The sequence below is a fragment of the Pinus tabuliformis genome, chromosome 4_2 (genome assembly GCF_031772625.1).
Source record: "Pinus tabuliformis cultivar Carrire ecotype Pingquan chromosome 4_2, CPIR1, whole genome shotgun sequence".
Taxonomy (NCBI): domain Eukaryota; kingdom Viridiplantae; phylum Streptophyta; class Pinopsida; order Pinales; family Pinaceae; genus Pinus; species Pinus tabuliformis.
The window spans coordinates 84,982,112-84,993,554 of record NC_142304.1 but is presented as its reverse complement, the minus strand read 5'-3'; the positions used below and the strand labels follow the sequence as shown (position 1 = coordinate 84,993,554).

The 11,443-nt window shown below is 37.4% G+C and overlaps 1 pseudogene; it reads right to left on the bottom strand.

Moving 5' to 3' along the window:
* Positions 1 to 4,477: 4,477 nt before the first annotated feature.
* LOC149168313 (elongation factor 2 pseudogene) overlaps positions 4,478 to 11,443 on the bottom strand; it is a 53,610-nt pseudogene continuing 46,644 nt past the window's right edge.

The window sequence follows — 11,443 nt, the reverse complement described above, 5'->3', positions numbered from 1 at the left end:
ACGCGTTGAGGGCAAAAAACTGTTTTTTGACCAAAAAAATTCAAAAAGGACCAAAATTGCTCCAAATTCTCTGAAATTTGAGCTGAAGGTGTGTCATTTAGTTCCATGCTCCTTCAAGAAAGCCTCAGCCAAAATATGAAGGGGATCGGCCTTTTTCTCCATTTTAGTGCCTTGGCCAATTGTCCTTTGAGTACCTTCATTCTTGCTTTACACACATGCATTCGAGCCCAATAGTGATTCTTCATGTGTCGGAGCATGTCCTTTTCCCTGTTTGCCTTGGCCAGCAACTTCTCCAAATGAGTATTGACCCGGATGAGCATAGCCTCTCACTCAATGGGTGTCAAATCACCGGGTCTCTTGCGAGCCAAGTTGCGGTATTCATGGATCCTCCGCAACTCATCAAGAGTGTGCTCATCCTCTAGTTGCTTGTTGCGCTGCTCTAAGTAGGTGATTGTCTAATTTTCCATTTCCAACTTCTGCTGCAACAAGTGATTTTTAGCCTTTTGTTGCTGAATGATCTCCTTTAGCTCCGAGCTAAGAGAACTGATGTCAAGGTCAATAATGTCAATGTCTGGATCACCTGACAGTCCCTCCTCAATCATGGGCTGCTTGCCTCTCTCCGGTACCTGTGCTGCTGTCAAAAGCGAGGCCCCTTCCACATGAGGTGGAGATAACACTCGCTGTGATGATGAAGAAGGTGAGACCCCTTTCACCTGGTGTGAAGATAATACTTGTCGTGCATATGCAAATAAGGCCCTGTGGCCTCTCTGATATGTAACAAATGGAGGGGAGCTGACATGCTCGGGCTCTGGAATGTCAAACTGATGTGAAGGCCCTCCCTCATCATGGACAACCTCAGGAGGTGGTTGTGGCACTGTGAACAAGTCACGAGAAATGAAATCCTCCCATGGAATACCCTGTTGTGCCAACTGATGCATGACCACAATCTTGATCAGTGCATAATGATAGATGCTCTTATGTTGCTGTGTTGGGCTCTTTCTTTGCACCAAGGGCACCATCCTCTCTATATTTCGGCACATGAAGAATGGAATGTTCATCATTCGTACCTGTGTGAAATGCATCAACAAACGGATATGGTACGAATATAAACGTGAAAATCTGCCCTCGCAAGTGAAATAGCGAATGATGATCCTCATCAAAGGTGCATACTCGTCTCTTAAGAATCTGAAGGGAAAAACAGCAGTTAGGTGCCTCATATATACAGGTTTGATATATGGCTCATAATGAAATATGTCCAACTGCTGGCGCTTGTTCCACTCTTCTCCAATATTGGGTATCCCTGTTGCTTGAGCAACAATCTCGGGTGACAATGTGAAGTCCACTCCTGCAAGATTCACATGCCCATTGTGCAAATGTAGGACAAACAAGTGGACCAATTCCCTGTGGTGTTGAATTTGGGAGATTCTCTCGCAATATTCATAACATGATTGGTATCGGAAACATGTCACTACAAGTGGACAAGCTTGTAGATAAGCCAAAGAGGTGGGCTCCTCCCTGACATGCTGACCACCTTTGCCACCCCTGTGATGCCTCCTTGGCACCTCTACCTCTGGTGTTGATTCACGGTCATCACTTTGCTCATAATCTGTTTCGGTTTCTGACATGGTTTTGGAGGCAAGTGACTGAAAAATAATGTTGACTGTGCACCCAATGAACTGTTGTTTTGACTTGTTTAAATGTTGTTACCAAGGGGACAAACACACATGGGAAATGTTAGGGAAAAGGGAACATTGAGGGGATTAGGGAAAACAAATGTGAAAGGAAATTTTAGGAAAGGAACATGGAACATATACAATCATAATTTGTGGGATTTTAATGGGAAGTAGGGTTTAGGAAATTTACATAGGGTTTTAGGAATTAGTAGGGTTTAGGGATTTTAATGATTTTTAATAGGGAAATTATATTATTGCATGGAAAAATGTCAAGGAAAATGGTGATGAAAATATGGGGAAAGAGGAATGGAAAATGGGTAACCTTGGGCAGCAAATTTCAATGAAACCCTAGCACATTTACATTTTTAAATTTTGACACAGCAAGGTAGGGTTTTTACTCCATATTAGCATGGCATTTTTTGCATGTTCATTTCTCATTCATCTTAGCCAAACCAAAATCACCATGGATTAGAGGCCTACCTGAAAAGATTTTGAGAGAGAAGTAGTTTTGGTGGCTTGTTGGCGATTTCCTGAGCAAGAAACCCTACGCGTAGCACGCCCAGCCTGATGCATAGCGCGCCTCCAACGCGTAGCACCTGAGTTAATTTTCACTGGAAAATGCGCGCTGATGCGTAGCGTGCCCCCAACACGTAGCGCGCCTCCTCTGATGCGTAGCGCGCCGCTGTAATTGCCCAATTCGCCCAATGAACTTTGAAATTGACTTGACAAGTATTCTCTTGAAGTGTTGAGAGGTAAATGAGTTACCAATGAGGAGGGAGGGGCTTTTATAGGCTCACTTTTGAATTTAATTTTCCCAAAACCCACTTTATAATGTTTTTGAAATGACACTTTTTTGAATTAATTGCTGCTGACTTCTGGTTTCCTTTTTTCAAAATAAATTGGTTGAAATGATGATTTCTCTTGAAAATTTTTGCAGGGATAGCTTCTGAGATGTCTTGGCAAAGGAGACCAAGGCTGCATGCCAACTTTCGTAGAATTTGAACTTTTTACAAATTTTTACAAAAATGAGATAATGACCTTTGTCTTCAAAAACAGGGTTTTTGAAAACAAGGTAAAAATTAGTTGTACAATGATAAGAGTTATTAAAATGATGCTTTATGACAGACATCCCTCTGGCCTGTTGGTCCTTTATGACATCTCAAGACAAAGCTTGACTCAACCCTAGACCTAAGACCTTGACATTTAAAACAGGGAAATGACCTTGTGAAGATTTTATTTACTCAAGAAAACATGATCCAGCATTGCCAAACAAGAGGGGAATAAAAGACATAAGCTTCTCCACCAGGGTTATGGCATGCCTAACGGGATGCAACATGATCACACTGATGAGACACCTAATTATGAAATGAAAAGAGTTTTGATCTCTGGTGGAGGGCTACTAGACTGACTCTAACACTCCTAACTGCGTGTAAGGGTCTCTTGTCCAGCAGATAAAGGACTCCATAACTGTGGATAGATTAGGTTTGTTTAGTCCTCCTTTGTGTAGCGTATAGAAGCCTTCTTTGTCTGTGGATATAGGGTTGTAAATAGGTCTTGTGCTAAGGCTCCTTCTATGTCTCTTTTGTGACTACAGCTAGGGCTTCATCTGCGGCTAGGGCATATCCTTTAGGCTAGCGTATCTTCATTGTGTCTCTCCTTCACCAAAACCCAAAGACGTGGAGAGGAGGAGACCACACATGAAGAGGTGTGTATTCCAAATGATTTCAAGTCATCTATATTTATACTAAAAACATAGATGATGAATAGACACGACTATTGGGCTTCTGAGCCTACTCAAGTTGTTGGCCGACTTGACAATTTGTCTTATAACATAAATAAATTCATAACTCCATAAATACTTATCGGAATCGGACGATATTTAGATCAATCCTACACCTCTCGATGAGAGGGATCCAATAAAAATATCGACTGCCATAAATAAGATAACCCACATGAATTTTGGCCCTAGTTTCCAATTTTAACATGAGAACACTTTGAAAGCAAGAATATTGTTGAGAGAACACTTTGTAAGGAAAACATGGTATGCATGAGAAATGCATTATATTGAGCATTTCTTGATATTAAAAAAATGCAACATATTTAATACCAAATGATAGTATTAAAGAATTTTTAAAGAAACATATTAAAGCAGGAACAAGACTCTCTTGTATGATGATTTAAACCAATAATTTAGATTTTATTCCAAAGTCTTGAGTACCAACAAAAAGGCATCAACAAAGGATTAAATACCCCTGAACATTCTTCTTGAATGTGTTTTTGAGATGCTGGTTTGTAGCAACTTCAAAATCTCAATTCCCCAAGACAATATATCTATCTTCAAGAGTGTTTTTAACAACATCCTTAATTTGAGAAATTAGAATTGTAAATGGGTGAGGATTCCTAATATTTTCCACAAAAATGTACTTTTTTTACTAGAACGTGTTTATATACAATCCCGACCCATTCAAGATCATTAAGAGTCATATCATCAACAAAATTGAAAATTTGCCTACCATGTTAGAACCAAAGAACCATTGTTGGTCCAACATAACCATCTCCATTAGGCAGTGTGGTTGGACCCATTACTACTCCTTGATATCCCATAGGGTACTAAACACCGATACAACAACGTATCATGAGTTCATATATCATGTTTTGGCATTGCATAATGCATAAGCTTTGGATACCAATACAAATTGTTGAATAACATAAATTTAACTAGTCCTAGGACATAAAATTGTGTTTTAATACTCACGAAAGTTCCTCAATATTGACAGCATCTGACATGAAAACATAGCAAGGCTCTACATCTCGTCTTTGTACTCTGACAAGGGAGTCATAATCTCCTTAAGACCCTTCCTCTTATGGATATCAGTCAAAAGTTTCCTAGCTCGGGAACCAAATTCCAATGGATCAGATCCATCGTATCCTAGTGGTAAAACAACCATTGATGGAAAGCGTGGTCGGGAGTTACATCATGAAGAGTACTTGAGAATCCAAATGATTCAACGGTTGGTAGATATGCCTTGATGTTGTATAGTGGAGTTCCTAGCCTCTGCACTTCTTCAAAAACATGACTTCTCTTCTGGTTTAGCACACCATAAATACCACCAAGGGCATTCGCAAGAGCGTGAATCTCAACAAGATATACTAGCTCAAGAAGTCGTGGTTTGGTAGTAAGTTGAGATGCATACATAACCCTTCTAGTCATTGGGATAATCTGGCCACCTCCTCTATGGATCGCATAAGTGTGAAAAACCATGTCACAAACCTCAAATAAAATACCACACATGTTCTCTTCTACGAGAGCACATTCATTAGAATTAGAATGCACAACCACTCACTGGTTAATTTCATTCAAGTATTGAACTCCCTTACACATATCCACCAACACTACTAGGCTCGAGAAACCACACTGAAGCAGTAAAGAAGGAAATGTTGTTGAGGATTCTCCTTCATAAGATGCACAACTTCATGGCCATATAGTGAATTCATCTGTGCAGGAAGAGAACCCACACATAAGGAAGCTATACAGAGCACCGAGATATCAAGGATTTTTCCAGATTTGAACAATAATTAGTTATACCAGTAATAGATAATCTGCCACACGAACAAATAATAATTGTAATTATTATTTTAACATACTTGAAGCATGCAAGGTTGAAAATTTGGTAATATTCCCTTAAATCACTTTAGATCATGCGGGAGTGACACAATTTTGAAAGTTTTCAAATATTTGTCAATATATAACACCAAATTTGATTATTTTCCATGTGTTTTACTCCTGCATTAACAACCTTCCTTCTAGCATTTGACGCTACCAACACATGTCAATACTTTAACATGAAAGTTGAAAAAAGACCTAAGAACTTTCTTGTGCAATAAAATGAGTCGAAATGCGTTTGCAAGGGATGTGTGGATGCCAATCATATCATCTTACACCTCTTGGTTTCATTTTGTTGGAGTAGTAACAATGGATTTTCTAAATCAATATTTCCAAGAACCTACTCAGAAAGAAACTGAGAATGTCAAGGATTATATAATTATGTGTGGTCACTTTTGGAGATATTAATACCAATTTAAATGAACGTTTTTCGAAGAGCGTCGAAAGAATTGAACGCTCTGGTCGTACATGGCCAATTCCATTAACCACACCACCCTTTCAGCTAGCTTTTCCAAGATATTTCCATGGGATTTCATCGACATAATTAAATTATCACTTCTTGTTAGATCAAGATATTTAAGGCTAATTAAAACCTCGAAGGAATTTGGAAGGTGTTCGAGGTTGACCAAATTGCCAAATAAATCTGCCACTGACTTCATTTTCCAAGCATTTATTAACTCAAACCGCTTCAACGATGACAACTGACAGAATTAATTTGGCAATGATCTCATATTATTCTCCTCGGGTAACCTGATGTAAATTTTTTCGAGGTGCTTTAGTTGTCCACTTCAACAATATAAATAACTCCAACGCGATGCTCCATAGTCAAATTCATATCAACAGTCCATGTATCAACGTTCCATGCATGAAAAATAGACACTCCATATACCGCTAACACGACACTAATATTCCAATTGTTATAAACTATACTTGATGTCGATACACAAAGTATGTATATCCCTTTTTTATTGTATGCATCCTTTGATTTCAAAATAGCAAGGTGCAGGTACATTGGGTCTTGGATATACGGTGATGGAGTGCTTTGTTAAGTCACTCCTTGATGTGAAGTTATCGATTTAATTCCCAGCCTTGATCAGGGTGATATATATTGGACATGATGAAGATGTAGTCCTACCAAGCTTACAAGTTTTTTTTTATCAAGATGCAGTGTTTTCTTGGAAAAAGAAAAGAAACACACTCACACAATTCCCAAATGCCACACTCAAAATGTGTACTTTGATGCTACTCTAATAGAGTTAGTTGTAACATGCATCAAATCTCCACCTCCACGCTTCATTTTAGCGAATCAAATATTTAAATTATATCCACATGATGCGTATCACTTTTGGCAATGAACATTTCAAATCTTCATATTCAGAGTCTAACATTATTAGGAGAGCTAGGACCGCCAAGAGAAACTGTCATGCAAACTTTTGAAATGATGAAGCCTACTATTTTCTCTCACTAGTTACTCCTCTGACAATGCACAGTTTATTAATAATATTTGTTTGCACTAGTCCATTAGAGTTTTGATGTCCTCTTTACTCAAACCTAGAATATAGGTCTTGAAGATATGAGCCTCATGCCCCTGCATGGCCTCTAGCATGCCTTTCACCATGTAATGTACCTTCTGATTTAACATAATGTTCCTCTGACCATAACGCTTTTTTAATTCACCATAATGTACCTTTGGTGAAATTTATAAAATATGTCTAATTTTGGCTTCTATCTCGCAATTTTTGGCATACACTGACATCCTCAATGCCAGGAATATTTTCTTCAATGTTGAATGCCATGTATTCATTTCATTTTCTAATATAATGAATGTTGCACATCAACTTCCTATTCCTCAAATTTGCCAATGCCTTCCAATATGCATCAATGTTGCAAAATGTATTAGTAACGTATTTGCCAAATATATCAATTCCATCATATCATATTACACCCACCAATATAATGCACGACCTTTGGATGCTTTATCTTTAACACGATTCTCTATCATCTGCTTGCACGGATCTATCAACATCTGTTTCTTCAAATCATCTATTTCACAGTTCTTAATTTTCCTCAGATTTTCTTCACATTCCACGTCCTGATATCGTGTTTATAGTTCTAAAATATCATCCCTCATCTCATTTAATGACATGTTCTTTATTGAAGATTTCTTCTTCTGACCTCTTACATGAACATAATCACTTGCACCTGGAAAATAATATTCCACTAAAGAACTGGATACATCCAAATTGTTGATTTGGAATGCTTGATCAAGAGCAGCTCCAGATTCATTTGAAAAGTGTTGTGTATTTGATCCCTTCTCTTCACATAATTTCTGAAAAGGAGATGGAAAATCCTTGTTTTTTTTCTCAGAACTAGGTCACTTGGAGGTCCTTTTCCAGGATGATTAAACTCCTCCTCTGTAAGCTCCTTCAGCACAACACATGGGCACTAGGTTTCACGGTGGGTTTTAATTTTAACACATTTTTCTCTCTCATCCATGGTTTAATATAAAACCATCGTACTCAAGTTTTCAATCCTCTCTTTTAACCATCTTTCACGCTCTTACAACTCTAAATAAATGCACTCCCATCATGTATGAAAATATTTCATGGAATTTTTCATTGTTAATATATGCAATTTTCAACAAGTTCTCCATAACTATTTGTGTATGACACTATCGTCTAACAATTTTATCATATGGCTTTTAATTCAGTAAACTCCAATTGGTTGAAGAGGCTGACTAGCAAACTGAAATGTTTCAATTCAACTAGTATTGATATTGAATTTAGAGCACCGCAGGGGATTGCATTTCAACCTAAACTATTCCACATAGTGAGCTGAAGCCTTATATATACGTGAATTTTTTTACCATTTATTCAAAATTAGATGCAAGGCCTATAGAGCCTTTATGTGCGATCCCTCCTCATTTTTCCTCTTCTTCCTCCCTCTTTCTTTCTTTCCTTTTTTTCTTTTTTTCTTTTCAAATTTTGCTAATCCACAAGTAAAGCCGTTCTGCCAACATCTAGCTTTGATCTCACCATTCCAAAACGTTTTATGGTCTTCTCTCCCCCTGGGATGTTGCTACTCTTCTAACACTCACTAGATCATTGCCTTGCTTCTTAGAGAAGCTCCCCCTGAAACCATGATGCCTTCATTGTGTCATTGAAGTAAAAAGTTATTCCTTTCTCTTCCTCTTCCACACTTTCATAGATCGTTTTCTTTTGTTTGCATTTCTTTCACAGTTTTCTCTTATTGAAGTTGCTTCCATCTTCTGTCTAGTGTTCTTTAGAATATATGGAAACTTACAATCCTTGGTTTTTTGGCTAAGATTATTACACACAAAACATCTTATGTTTCCAAAGAATAGAGAAAACTATGTGTTTCTTTTTGCGTTCATGTTTTTCTTCATATACACTTTGCATTCAACCGATTTATGTCCAAATTCATGACACATATAACAATAACCATAGAAATATTTTATGTACCTCGTTGTCGGTGTTCTCCTTTGTTTTCTTGTTGGATATTATCTTCTTATTTGTTGCATGTTTCACTGAATAGTCTTGATCTTTCACATGTCCATCTTCATGGCAAGGAAAACATGTGATGTTTTTCCCAGAAGCAAAGAATCTCCTTTGAGATATTCTAAACTTGTTCAACTCATTCATTGGATTTTGATATTGCTACTTGGTTTTTTTCCTTCACAAAGCATGTTTCTATTAGACTTTTCTTTTATAGATCCTTTTAGAGTTGCTTCATTATCATCTTTAATGGTTTCCTTTGTTGAGTTCTTCATGGAGGAAAGGTCCTCTTCTAGTTGCTTACACAACCTATTATTTTCTTCTAGCTTACTTCTAGCTTAGTCAACCTCAACTTCTAATTGTTTACATTGTAGGTCTCTCTCCTTGAAATTACTGCTCATCACCTCTTCTAGTCTCCCTACTTCTTCAAGTTGTGTCTTCACACTGACAATTTCCTCTTTAACTCATGATCTTTCTCATCACATATCTCCACCAATGTCTTCAAAAATTTGTTTCTATTCTTCAATCTTTCTATACTAGTCAATGATAAGTCAAGCCTAGCTTGATTTTCATATGTCTTTTCTTCATGAGGGATGGGTACATTCATACAGGTAAAGGTTTCATTTAACTGAACACTTTCCTTTTGAAAAGTTTGGTTATCCTTCCTCTCTCTTTTCTTTCTCTGCACTACTGCTACTAGCCTCTGCATTCATGAGATGCAACCTATTTCATATTTCTTTTGCAGAAGTTAAATCTAATATTGTATAAAGATCCTTATTATGAAGATTTGTATACATGACACATTTTAATTTAGCATTCCACTGTTGTTCTTGCAAAGAGGGAGAATATTTGCAGTAGCCATCACATACTAGTTTCCATACACCAGGTTCGTAAGATATCAGTTCAAATTTTACCTTATCTCTCCATTCATCAAAGTTTGATGCACTCAACACAGGTACATTTTGATAGTCCATGAATCAACTAGATCTACCTTAAAGTTGTTAGGCTTATAAAGAAGGAACCAACTCTGATACCAATTGATGAAAACTTAAATAAAATGAGAGGAGGGGTGAATCATTTTAGCATATTCATGGACATTAAAATTCTTTTCTTTAAACTCATTAACTGAAACATTACATGAGCATTTTAACAAATAATGACCAGCAGATTGAATATGTGAACAACAAGTAATAATCAAACCAAAACATCACATGAACACATAATAACAACACATATTGACACTAGACATATGTGGAAACTCATAAAGGGAGAAAACCACGATTTTATTATTGTTGTGATGCAACGGAAAGCCCCTACTCCTTATTACATCTGATTTTATGTAGGCTCCAACCTACTAGAGGTTGCTACCTCAATTTTCTGCAAGAAGCAACATGCAAGGAAGCTCCAACACCCATATGTTTTCTGTAGGCTACAACCCTTAGCAGGCTCCTACCTCAACATAATCCAATCTGATGTTTATCAAGCCACTACTTGAAAGGACACCATAGTCCCCTAATACAAATAAGGAACAACAATGTGTTGGTTTACCTGGTCATAAATTATGTGTATCTCCATCTTCATTTCTGCCTCAGTCCCTTCAAATATGCTTCACATTAGCTTCATATGTGCCAAGTAACTATTGCATAATACCTCAATCAGCTCCCACTCTCTAACCTCATTTTTCCCTCCAAAATCATATATTTTATAAATATAATTTGATGGTTGTTTGTATTCCACATAGGAATATGAAGTGAATAGGCTTGACTCTTTGCCTTCCACTCATTTGTTTCCAAATTCTTCATATTTTGAATATTATAAAATAAATAAGTGATCCACCACATATTATTTTGTCCATCTATAATGATAAGGTTCCTCAATATCAACATAGTTTTAAAAACAACATTATACCACCACAACACATGCAAGCATTCTCCAATGTAAACAATATGCACACAACATATGAAAATAATGCAAGCATATGTATGCAACATTCACTCTCCACAACCATCTATATGTTCAAATTCATCTTTTCTTCATGCCATTGCCACAACCTCCTTGAGTCTTATCTTGTTTTGATGTCATGGAATCTTTCCTTTGTTGTCTTGGAGTCTTTCCTTTCCTATCATGGAGTCTTGCCTTTGCATCACAACAATTCAACTTGCCAACAAATTAGTGTCACTGCAAATTATTCATTAAACAATATCTGCAACATTATCTAACCATCAAGCCATCAACATGCCAACATCAATGTTCTACCAAACCATCAATGTATCTGCTACTCCTTTGTCCCTTGCTCCTGCATATCTTTTTGCTCCTTTCCTTGTTGTTCCTTGTGTTGCTCCTTTTCCATGCTTCTGCATACCTTGTTGTTGCTCCTTGCCCCATAAATGCATCTACTGATCATTTATCCCTTGCTCCTACATACCTTGCTTCTCCTTCGCTTGTTTTTCCTTGTTCTACTCCTTTTCCATGCTTCTACATACCTTGTTGTTGCTCCTTGCCCCATCAATGTATCTCTTGCTCCTTTGTCCCTTGCTCTTACATACCTTGCTTCTCCTTTGCTTGTTGTTCCTTGTGTTGCTCCTTTGCCA